Source organism: Marmota flaviventris, chromosome 1, assembly GCF_047511675.1.
Source record: "Marmota flaviventris isolate mMarFla1 chromosome 1, mMarFla1.hap1, whole genome shotgun sequence".
Taxonomy (NCBI): Eukaryota; Metazoa; Chordata; class Mammalia; order Rodentia; family Sciuridae; genus Marmota; species Marmota flaviventris.
In genome coordinates this window covers 46161344-46174121 of record NC_092498.1, presented here as the reverse complement: position 1 = coordinate 46174121, position 12778 = coordinate 46161344, and positions in this window count along the sequence as shown.

Sequence of the window (12778 nt, the reverse complement as noted above, 5' to 3'; positions counted from 1 at the left end):
GCTAAAACTAAATATTCAAGGACATGAATTTAATGGACTACTGGACACAGGTGCTGACCTTAGCATTATCTCTCGTCAAGAATGGCCAAAACATTGGCCATTACAACAAGCCACTCAAACGCTTCGAGGCCTAGGAGTGGCAACTAATCCCCATAGAGGTGCGATGGTATTAGATTGGAAGGATCCTGAAGGATGTGAAGGAACTATACAGCCATATGTATTGCATCATCTTCCTATAAATTTATGGGGACAAGATGTCCTAGATCAATTAGGTTTTACATTAACAAATAACATCAATCCTAATGTGCCCACTACTAGGGCTAGACAAGGTTTTAGGAAAGAAAAAAAGATTAGGAGAACAAGAACAAGGTATAGGAGCACCAATTCAAATAGATCAAGGAATAAATAGACATGGATTTGGTTTTCAGAAGGGGCCACTGAGACAATAAAAATTACTTGGAAATCAGAAAGACCAGTATGAGTTCTTCAGTGGCCCCTGACTAAAGAAAAGATACAAGCAGCCCATGACCTGGTCAAACAACAATTAGCAGAGGGACATATACAACCTTCCGTATCTCCCCATAATACTCCCATTTTTGTCATCAAAAAGAAATCTGGTAATGGAGATTATTGCAAGATTTAAGAGCCATTAATAATGGGATGGTTATTATGGGACCTGCTCAATCAGGGATTCCTCAATTGTCCACTTTGCCAAAAACCTGGTATGTTTTAGTTATAGATATTAAAGATTGTTTTTTTTCAATTCCAATTCATCCTGAGGATACTCCATGTTTTGCATTTACTATCCCTGCACTGAAACATAAAGGTTCTGATCAGAGATATGAATGAAAAGTACTCCCTCAAGGGATGGCTAACAGCCCAACTATGTGTCAAATTTATGTTAATAAAGCAATCTAGCCACTTAGAAATCAAAATCCTGAACTACAAATATTTCACTATATGGATGATGTATTATTAGCACATAAAGATAAAAACACAATTCTAGAATGTTATGCCACAGTTACAAATTTATTAAAAAATTATAATCTAGAGATAGCAATAGATAAAGTACAATTAAATTTTCCAATTAATTATTTAGGAGTTCTGTTATCCTTAACCATGGTCCGTCCACCAAAAATTCAAATATGATTAGATCCACTCAAATCACTGAAAGACTTTCAAAAGTTATTAGGAGACATAAATTGGATAAGGCCTTATCTAGGCATACCAACAGCAGAGTTGGGACCTTTATTTGATATCCTCAAAGGTCCATCAGATCCAAATTCACCCCGTATGTTAACGCCTGAAGTATGAAAGGCATTAAAAATTATTGAAACATATATGGAAAATACACATTTGGATAGAATTGATATAAGTTTGCCTTTATTATTTATTGTAATACCAACAAAAAATATTCCTACAGGAGTATTTTGGCAAGAAGGTCCATTATTGTGAATACATTTATCTTATTCTCCTAACACTATTCTTACTAGGTATCCTGAGGCTGTAGGACAATTAATACTCAAAGGAATAAAAGCAGCAAAGGGAGTGTTTGGAATTTCTCCCAATAAAATTATTACTCCATATACTATGGATCAAATTGATGAGTTAGCTAATGAGTTAAATACTTGGGCAATAATCATGTGTAAATCTAATGTTTCATTTGATAACCACTTACTGTCTAATCCTTTGTTGTCTTTTTGGTCTAAGCATCCTGTAGTTTTTCCAAAAATGACAAGAAAAACCCCTATCATTAATGCTCCAAATATATTCACTGATGGGTCAAATAATGGTACAGCAGTGGTAGTTACCCCTGATCAAACTTTTACATTTTTAGTACCCAAACAATCAGCTCAAAACGTAGAGCTTAATGCAGTATTACAAGCTTTTGTGATGTTTAAAGATTCTGTATTTAATTTATTTTCAGATAGTCAGTATATAGTTAATGCTATAGTATCCCTTGAAGATGCTGGTAGCATTTCCCCTTCCTCTACTGTTTTCTATTTGTTTTCCACTATACAAAGTCTAATCTGGGACAGAAAAGATCCATTCTTTATAGGATATATCAGGGCACATACAGGATTGCCTGGAGCCCTTAATTTGGGCAATGATTTAGCAGATAAAACTACACATGACATACATATTTTCTCTACACTAGAAGAAGCTACAAATTTTCATAAAAGGTTCCATGTCAATGCTAATACTTTACAAAAGCATTTCAAAATAACTAAGGAACAAGCTAGACAAATAATAAAACAATGTCAAAATTGTGTGACCTTTTTACCACAAGTTAATCTTGGAGTCAATCCTAGAGGATTGATACCTAACCATATTTGGCAAATGGACATCACACACTTGCCAGAATTTGGAAAATTAAAATATTTGCATGTTACAGTTGATACATCTTCCGGATTTTTGATGGGCTCCCTTCATGCTGGAGAAAAAACTAAAGATATTATAGCTCATTGCTTACAAAATTTTGCCCACTGTGGGCGTTCCAAAACAGTTAAAAACAGATAATGATCCTGGTTTTACTTCTACCTCTTTTAAACAATTTTGCTCATCATTTGGCATTACTCATATAACAGGAATCCCATACAATCCACAGGGACAAGACATAGTTGAAAGAGCTCATCAAACTATTAAAATGTACTTATTAAAGCAAAAAGAGGGAATTGGGAAGGGGTATGTATCCCCCAAAGATAAACTTAAAATAACCCTTTTTACTCTAAACTTTTTAAATTTGGATTCATCAGGACTTAGTGCTGCAGAAAGACATATGTATCCAAAAAATGTACATAAGCCTAAGGTAATTTGGAAGGATATTCTAACAGGACAATGGAAAGGTCCTGACCCAGTGATTGTCTGGAGTCGGGGTTCTGTTTGTGTGTTTCCACAGGGAGAACAACAGCCGATTTGGATTCCAGAGAGACTAACCAAAGCGATTTCTACAGACGAAAAAGAAGATGATTTGACTCAAATCCATCACAACTGATATCCAGAGCTCCAGCTTGGCTATTCTTACACCTGCAAAGTGATTAACCAGGATGCTTTTTTCAATGTCTATTTTATTATTGCTTTTTTCCACATCATAAAGTTCTATTTTATTTTTTGAGCTCATACCGACCTAGGTTAATGTTTTTCTGATCAGTTTTATTATTTGACTATAGAGTTTTTAAACATTGCAATGGAGATTTCACTTGTGTAAAGCTACAAGGGCTTTACTATTGTCTTATGTGTTTTACGTTTGTGTGCACACTTGTGTTTTGTGTTGTATGTCTGTGTGTGCGTATGTCCATATATAATATATGTGGAGCGCTCATGAAAAAATGGATCCGAATTTTTTTTATTCACGTGATTTTAATGGTTTAATTTAAATTGGGTAAACAGCTGTTGAGGATTGTTTTAATATGTGTACAAATAAGGAGGTTAACAGATCTGTTTGTTTACTTTCACCTTTCCTTTTTATTATATTTAATAATTCTGTTCAGGATAATGTAAATTGTTCAGAAAATTGATTTCTTAGTACCTGTTGGAAAGTTACATATTTTTTTTTAGCCATCATTGCCAGAATTCCTATCTTTATCCCAGTGCCAGTGAAGATAAAGATGCAACCAAACTACAGCTTCTTCGATAGCTATCACAGTAAACTGTATATACTGATGCATCAATGAATAATAACTCAACAAGTAATGCTCAATCAAGGAGTCGATTTACTTTGGGATGAAATGGACATATTGATAGATTCCTCCACTTTGAACTGCTTGCAGAACTTGTCTGGACAATGTATCACTTGTATACCTTGTGAACTATCTGTTGGTACAGCAAATTGTGGTAATGCTGGAGTATCTTTGCTGATGGTGTCACCGGTGGTACAATTTTTCAAAGGAGCCATCACTTGGCTTAGTATCGTGGCATTTCTGTATCCTCCTCCCTTCTGCTAGTGATGGTCTAAAATTTGGGGGCCAACAGAGGTGAGGCAAAGAACCTCACCCCCCCCACTGGCACCAAGGCCAAATTTGGGGGCCAACAGAGGTGAGGCAAAGAACCTCACCCCCCAACTGGTGTATAGGCCTATCCACAAGTATGGCTGTATGCTGGACCTGTAGTCAGTGACGGGTATGATCCAATTGCAGTGGTACCAACCTAAGACAGGAGGCTGACGCCTAGAGGTCAGCTCATCCAATGACGGGTAAGAACCATATGTTGAATTGGACAACCTAACAGGCACGGTCCCTAAGCCACATTGCTTGTTGTTTAATTAAACAGAAGGGGGGAGATACTGAGAGCCATAGCCAAGTAGGAATGAGGCATGGCATTTTTGGTTGAAAGGTGACCCCAGCAAGCCATTGAGATGATAATGATTATGTTAAGATCTGCATTCAATTGGATATTAGACCCCTGCTCTCCGCCTCCGCCTGCTACTTTGGAGCTCTCACGGGACTCCCGGAGAGTTCCCATTGGTTGGGGAAGTGAGGTAGGAGGGATTTCCGGAGGAGGGATTTCCTGTTGGAGTAGTGTGTCCCGGGAGGAGCCACGTGGCGTGGCATTCATCATTTTTCCCGGGAGCGTGTGTGGAGTGTGCTGGTGGAGTTCAGAAATAAAGTTTGTTCCTGCTTCAGTGGCTCTTGATTTGTGCCCAGCCAGACTGCGGCTCTCTCTCTCTCTCTCTCTCTCTCTCTCTGTTTAAATTTTTTTTTAAAAAAATCTACATACATATATATTTCTACATACTAGAAAAAAAGAATAAATAGTGAAAATTTTTAAATGCAACTAAAATAGCATCAAAATATGAAATATTCAACCCAACAACAGATGTGAAAAATTATAATTTGAAAACTACAAAAAGTTGATAAGCGAAGTTAGGGAATAAAATAGGTGAAATTATATACCATGCTTATATACATGCTTATAGTTTTCAAGTGTCAGTATTATAAATATGTTGATTCTTTAATAACATCTCAATAGATTCAGTGTTTTTCAAATAAAATTCAGCAGATTTTCCTATAGAAGTTAACAAATTAATTCACAAATTTAAATAGAAATGAAAAGGATTCAGAATAGCTAAAAATTACTAAAATAAAAGATAAAATAGAAATAACTATCTGATTTAAGATTTGTTATAAGTTTATAATAATCAAAATAATGTAGAATTGGATTAAAAATAGAAAATTATTTACATTACAAAGTACATAGGGAATGATACAACACAAACACAAACTATAAATTTTTAATATTAATCTTCCTTAACTTCATCTTGAATGTGTTCATGAGGTGTTTGGATCAGAGACACAATAGTTAGTATTTTCCTGTCATTTACCCATGGTGCCATTTCTCACCCCTGTAATGATGTTGTGAAGGACAGATGGAACAATCTGTTCAGTCAGTTCTCAGAACCTATCTAGGTGAGGGATGGTGTGAATGGATTTTCTCTGCTTCATATTTAAGGAAGAGGTAGCTGATGCCCTGTGAAACAACAGAGGAAAACTTTGCTCATTGGAAATGGGATGAAAAAGATTCTGGGTTCTCATTTCAACTATTTGCAATAAAAATAGAACTTTCCAACAGGGAAATAAGGCAGTGTTCCTGGCTTTTATTCTCTAGAAATGTTTCCAAGGTTCTGGGCATAACTTTGTCTTAAAATATAAATATGTGTCTTCAAAGTCAGGTAATCTTGTTGGAGTACTCTGTATATACAGTTGTAAATTAATTCCCCAAGGTTTTCCTTAGTGCAGGATACCAAGTGTTCAGTAAAATTTATTCATTAAGCATCAACTCCGAAATATCACAAAAATATGTCCTTTTAACCTCACAGTGCATAAGATAGAATCATACATAAATGGCAGATTTATTCATACACACTACAGCACATATAATCTCAAAGTAAATATGCTGAGATAAAGAATCTAAATAAAAAATCTAAACTATATAATTATGTTCGTATAAAATAAATGCAAATAAGCCATAGTAACAGAATGAAAATCAAGATAACCTGGGAAAGATTAGATAGATTGAAGGCAGTTATTTAAAATGTATGCAAAGAAACTTTTAGTATTGATGCATATGTTTATTATCTTGAGTAGAGTGATAGTGTTCTGTGTGTGTATATATAAAGAGTGTAGACACTCTAAATTAATGTCTATATTAATATGTATGTGTGTGAAAAATCTATCAATTTTATACTTTAGGCATAAAGCTCATTGCATGTTAATTGTGGTTCAATAAAAAACATAAAATATTTGCAGATATAAAAACATACTAGTAGTTGTAGATACAGAGATCAAAGTAGGATGGCATTTTTTAAAAAGTGTGACCTTGAAACCCAAGCTTCAGAGTATTGCAGATCACTGCTTTGCTACAGTCTGAAATATTTGTTAAAGACCCAACCCATTTTAAATCCCTGCAGGAGTTTGTAGAAGACCTCATATAAGCACATTGAAGGTGTCTATTAAATGCTTCTTATTACACCCATTGCTTTTTGTTTTCTATTAACATTATTTGTTATGTGTGAGTTATTACACATCACTAATTACTATAAGGATGCTTAAGGGGAGGGTATGATCATCTTTAGAATGTTGTCTTTGTCACTTATTATAATTCTCAGAAAATAAAAAGGCAGGGAGAAATATAACTGAGATTTATAAAATATTTTGATTTGGAAAGTGATATCTAGATGTGAGTTTATATTTGAGACAAATGGGAACATTACATTCTACAAGTTTACACACACACACACACCACTGCCTTTTAAATGTATACGTTTGTTCTTGAATAGAAACTCAAGGATGGCAATGCCATTACTAGAAACATCAATGTACCACTCACTTTTTCCCCCACAAACCAGCTTTTCTTTCTTTCCAACCTCTGTTGGCTCTATATGCTTTTTCCTTTGGTCTAATTTTTCCTGTGTTTCACTCATCTCTCAATATGAGTTAAAGGTGATATATATATATATATATATATATATATATATATATATATATATATATATATATATCACCTTTAAAATTCTATTTGAATTTCTATTCCTTTCCCTGGTCCCAATTAAATATGTTTAACATTAAGACAAGCAAGAAAACATGTGCCCTCCTTCCCACATATTTTGTGAATAATGGCCTCTTGGCTGATCTCTTCTGTGATCCAACTGCCAACATCCAAAGCTCTTCAAATGCCATGACTCATGCTCAGACGCTTTCATACTTTAAAAGTGTTCAGCTGTCCTATAAATACAGTGACCTCTTTTGTCCTCTGCTAAAGTTTTGCATTATATGTTTTATTCCTTTTAAAATATTTTCATGGATCTACATCTACCATAATCTAGTCTGCTCACATTTAGGCATCTTTCCAGTTTCCATATTACTTTACATTACTGTGCTATGTTCTAATGTTCAACATTATTATTTCATTTAAAAAAAAAAGTTATTCTAACATTCTCCTCTTTGTTTCCTGGCAACATCTTTCTAACATAATTCACAAAGTCAATTTCCTGTGAGGTTAAAAAACAATGACAAAAAAAAAAACCTGCATCATCATAAGAATGTACATAATTGCAAATATTTCCATTTTGTAGAACACTGGTAAATGATACATACAGCAATAAAATTGAGTTGTGCTGTTTTCACATTTTGAAGACACAAAGACAATAGTAAGACTTCATGTATGCTCTCAGTCCTGCAAAATAAAAGAGGCCATTTGCCTGTATTTTTACATTTTTAAAATTACAAACATATGGAAATTTCAGCAATCAACTAAAATGTTTTAACTATATATTTAATTCCCCTCAGTAAAATTAAAAACAATACTTTAATTATACCAACCATTCTCTCTAATAACATGGGATTCTGCAATGTCCCTCTCTATTCTAGACTCCAAGTTGCCAGGACAAACTCCAGTTGTTTGGTAGCATACAGTGGACAGATTTTATGTGAAGCCTAAATTAAAGCAATCTGGTTTGACCACGTAAAAGTTCCAGGGCGGGGGAAAAAGTTGTAGTAATGTCATTAATGTAAACTCAGAGCAGAAATTGTGTACTCTTCATAGAATCTTGCCACAAATTTTTTAACTCTCCCATGATGCTGATGTTTATCACTTTCCATTCAAAAATAAAAGTATGAGTCATCTGGTAAGAATAATACTAAATAATCATGAATAAATGGGTTTTCTTTTTTCAAGATTTTTGTAGGAGTCTATTCTCCCTAACTTCTGAGGAAAGTTATCTTAGTTTTCTATTTTCATGTGATAAATGACCACAAACTTAACCGTTGGGAATTTATTTTTTCTCAAGGTTGTATGGTTCAGAAGTCTGAATAGTCAAACAGGTTCTTTGCCTTGATTCTCACAGCCAAAAAAAAAAAAAAAAAAAAAAAAAAAAACAGATGTGACACAGGGCAAGCTCTTATTTAAAAGCTTTGGGGAAGAATGCAGTTCAGGTTAGTACATTTCATGCTAGACACCATGATATCTTATCTCTTTCACAGTCCTGAAGATTAATGTGGGAAATCTCAAGGGGCAGGTGGCTTTTTGGAATTCTTACTAACACACACACACACACACACACACACAAAATGAAGATCTTCCTGAAAATGACTAATAACAATAGAACAATAAAATCAGTTTTTAATACTATCAATATCACATGAGAAGGATAAATGGTTTCAGCATTGTTTTGGGGGGCCAGAGGCTTTAGTAGGTATTAAATTTTTTTCTATTTTTTTTTCTGGTTCAGTCATGGTAATGTAAAAGGAGACCAAATTATATGATGATGATCAGATTCAGTATTATATAAAATAAAGATGTCACTAAGGATTGATTATGAACAATTATTATAAGATTCTTTTGATGGTCATTTGTGCTATGGATCAAATTCAGTATCATGGAAAATACTGATAATGGTTCTGCATTTTGCTGAATTTTTCTTGCAGTTTAACTTTTTCACCTTTTAAATTTTTTAATAATGTCAGCTTTGACTTAATAAATCATGATTGTATAAATTTATTGGCTATATGCTTTGATATAAGCACACAATGTGTAATGATTAAATCAAGTGAATGCTCATCACCTTCCTTACGTATCTTTTGTGTGTGTGTGGTAAGATGTTTGAAATACACTCTTTATTTTGAAATATGTAATGCATTATTATTAGATAATTACTCTGATGTGTAATGGATCTCAAACATTCCTCTGTTAACTGAAACTTTGTACCCTTTGACCAGCACCCTCCTGTTCTCTCCTCCACTCTCCTGCCACTCCTCTGGTAAATATCATCATACTCTCTGTTTCTTTCAGTTCAATTTTTTTTAGATTCTATACATAACTGAGATCATGGGATATTTGTCTTTATTTGCTGGGTTTATTTCAGTCATATACTATTTTCGGTGATCATTCAAGTTTTCACAGGTTACAATATTGTCTCATTTTTCAAGGCCAAATACTTGAAAAATATTTGGCCTTGAAAAATGAGACAATATTGTGTATATGAACATTTTTTAATCCATTTATCAGCTAATGGGCTTCTTTGTTGATTCCATATCTTGTTTGTTATGATAAAGTTGCAATTTGATATTGTAACTTAATAAAGTTGCAATTATATAAAGTTGCATTTAACATGGAAATACAGATGACCCTTTGAAATACTGATTTCAATTTCTTTAGATAAATGCCCAGTAATGGGATTTCTGGATCATATGGTAGTTCCATTTTTAGTTTAGTGAAGAATCTCCATACACTTTTTCATAATGGCTATGCTAATTTACTTTCGCACCAATAGTCAACATGCATGTCCTCTTGTCTAAGTCGTTATTAACACTTAATCTACTTGTTTAATGACCTGATCTCATGGAAAAATCAAGTTCATGTTATTAAATTAATTATGTTAATTCACAGTTATTTCTTTGTAATTGTGATGAAGTCAGTCTGCAAAAACAATTAACTGTCTACTTTAAAATGTGGGCTAGAGGGAGGCTGCATTCTGTGTGGTTCAGTGACCTAGGATTCTAGTAATGGGAATACTGTTTCTCTGTGAGTAATTAAAGGACCCCCCTATAGCTGGTTCTGCACAGGAATCATGGCCACCGTGCCATGTAGGTCTCCAGGGCTCAGCATTAGCAAATGACTCCTGCCACTCGCCCATGCAGGACTTCCTGGTGCCCACGTAGGACTACTGGCATTAGTATCTGCTCAGGATGCTTGGCCATGCTGGTATCCAGGCCACCGCTCCCATATAGGACACCCAGCTGCTGCCCATGCACAGGAACTCCAGCTACCAATCCCATGTGTACCCCCATCTATCAACATGGGGCTACCTCAGTTGCCTTCATCTTGGGACGCTGCAACCAGTGCCATAGTCCCCTACACACAGTAGCCTCCAACCTGGGGACACAACACAGGGTCTAAAGACAGTGGCTAGCCACAGCACTGTATGCCATAGAGATGACCACAAACTTAACTGTTGGGAATTTACTTTTTCTCACAATTGTATGGTTCAGAAGTCTGAATAGTCCAACAGTAGTCTCAATGCCACTTCCTGGCCCTGCCTGACCCAAGCCCCCATCTCTGAAAACAGACTCATCCATCTTGGGACACCTTCTTTGCCATTTAGTTGGGGCAACTTGCAGCTTGGAACACCATCTGGTTCTTAGAATCAATATCAAAGAGAGGTACTGGAAACCTGAAGGAATATTATAAGCCAATAGGGTAAAAACTGTAATGCCTCAGATCCACAGTGCTAGAAGGGAAGACACATGAACAACATAAAAAAGAAAGGGAAGAAAATTCCCCCAAACAAACCAAGATACTACATTATTAGAATCCACGGCCAGTACAACAGAAGAAATTACAGAGAAGGAGTTCAAAATGTACATAATTAAAATGTTATGTGAATTAAAGGATGATTTAAGACAGCAAATATGGGAAGCAAAAGATTACTTCAATAAGGAGATAGATGTTCTGAAAAAAAGCCAAACAAAAATCCTTGAAATGAAAGAAAAAAAATAAACAAAATCAAAAGCTCAATAAAAGCATCGTCAACAGATTAGATCACTTGGAAGACATCACCTCAGAGAATGAAGACAAAACATATAATCTTGTAAAGAATGTTGACCACAACAGTGAAGATGGTAAGAAACAATCAGTAGAACATTCAAGAATTATGGAATAACATAAAGAACCAAATTTAAGAATTATTAGGACAGAAGAAGGAAGAGAGTTCCAAAGCAAAGGAATGATCAATTTACTCAATGAAATAATATCAGAAAAAATTCCAAACATGAAGAATAAATTGAAAAATCAAATACAAGAGGCTTATAGGACACCAAATGTACAAAATCACAACAGATGCACACCAAAGCACATTATAATTAAATTGCCTACCATACAGAATAAAGAGAGCATTTTATAAGCCACAAGAGAATGGAATCAGATTACATATAGGGGGATACCAAATAGAATAGTTGAAGATTGTTTAACCCAGACCTGAAAGCTGGAAGATCCTGGAAAAACATATACCAAGCTCCAAAAGAAAATGGATGCCAACCCAGAATCTTATATCCAGCAACATTAAGTTTTAAATTTGATGACAAAATGAAAACATTCCATGAAAAACAAACAAAAAAAATTAAAGGATTTACAACTAGAAAGCCTGCACTAAAGAATATCCTCATCAAAATATTACATGAAAAGTAAATTAAAAACAATGATGAAAATCAGCAAAGGGAGATATTACACTAAAGGAAATACCAATCAAAGGAGAAACCAAGTCAAATTAAATACCAAAAATAAACAAATATGACTGGGAATACAAATCATGTCTCAATACTAACCCTGAATGTTAATGGCCTAAACTAAGCAATGAAAATACATGTACTGGCATATTGGATTTAAAAAAAAATCCCAAAATATGCTGCCTCCAAGAGACTCATCTCATAGGAAAAGACATCCATGGACTGAAGGTAAAAGGTTGGGAAAAAACATACCACTCACATGAACTATGAAAACAAGCAGAGGTTTCCATCCTCATATCAAGTACACTTGAAGCCAAAGTTAATCAAAAGGGATAAAGAAGGACATTTTATACTGATTAAGGGAACTATATATCAACAAGACATAGCAAATGTAAAATATATACCCCAAACAATGAAGCATCTACATTCATCAAACAGACTCTTCTCAAGTTCAGGAGTGAAATAGACCACAGCACAATAATTCTGGGTGACTTGAGCACACCTCTTTCACTGCTGGATATATCTTCTAAATAAAAGCTAAACAAAGAAACTACAGAACTCAATAATATAATAAAAAACATAGACTTAACAGATACATACAGAATATTTCATCCATCAACGAGTGAATACACTTTATTCTCAGCAGCAAAGGGATCCTTCTGTAAAATAGACCATCTATTATGCCACAAAGCAATGCTTAGCAAACACAAAAAAGTAGAGATACTACCCTGCATTCTATCAGATCATAATGAAATAAAATCAGAAATCAAGGATAAAATAAAAAACAAAATCTACTTCGACACCTGGAGACTAAATAATATGCTACTGAATGAACAATGGGTTGTAAAAGACATCAAGGAGATTCAAAAATGTTTCGAGGTAAATGAGAACACTCATATAACATATTGAAATATGAGGAAAGTTCATTGCATGGAGTTCATTTCTTAAAAGAAGAAAATGTTAACAAATAAATGATCTACCATTACATCTCAAAGTCCTAGAAAATGAAGAACAAATAAACACCAAAAGCAGTAGTGAAGCCAGATTTAAAATAGTGTAGG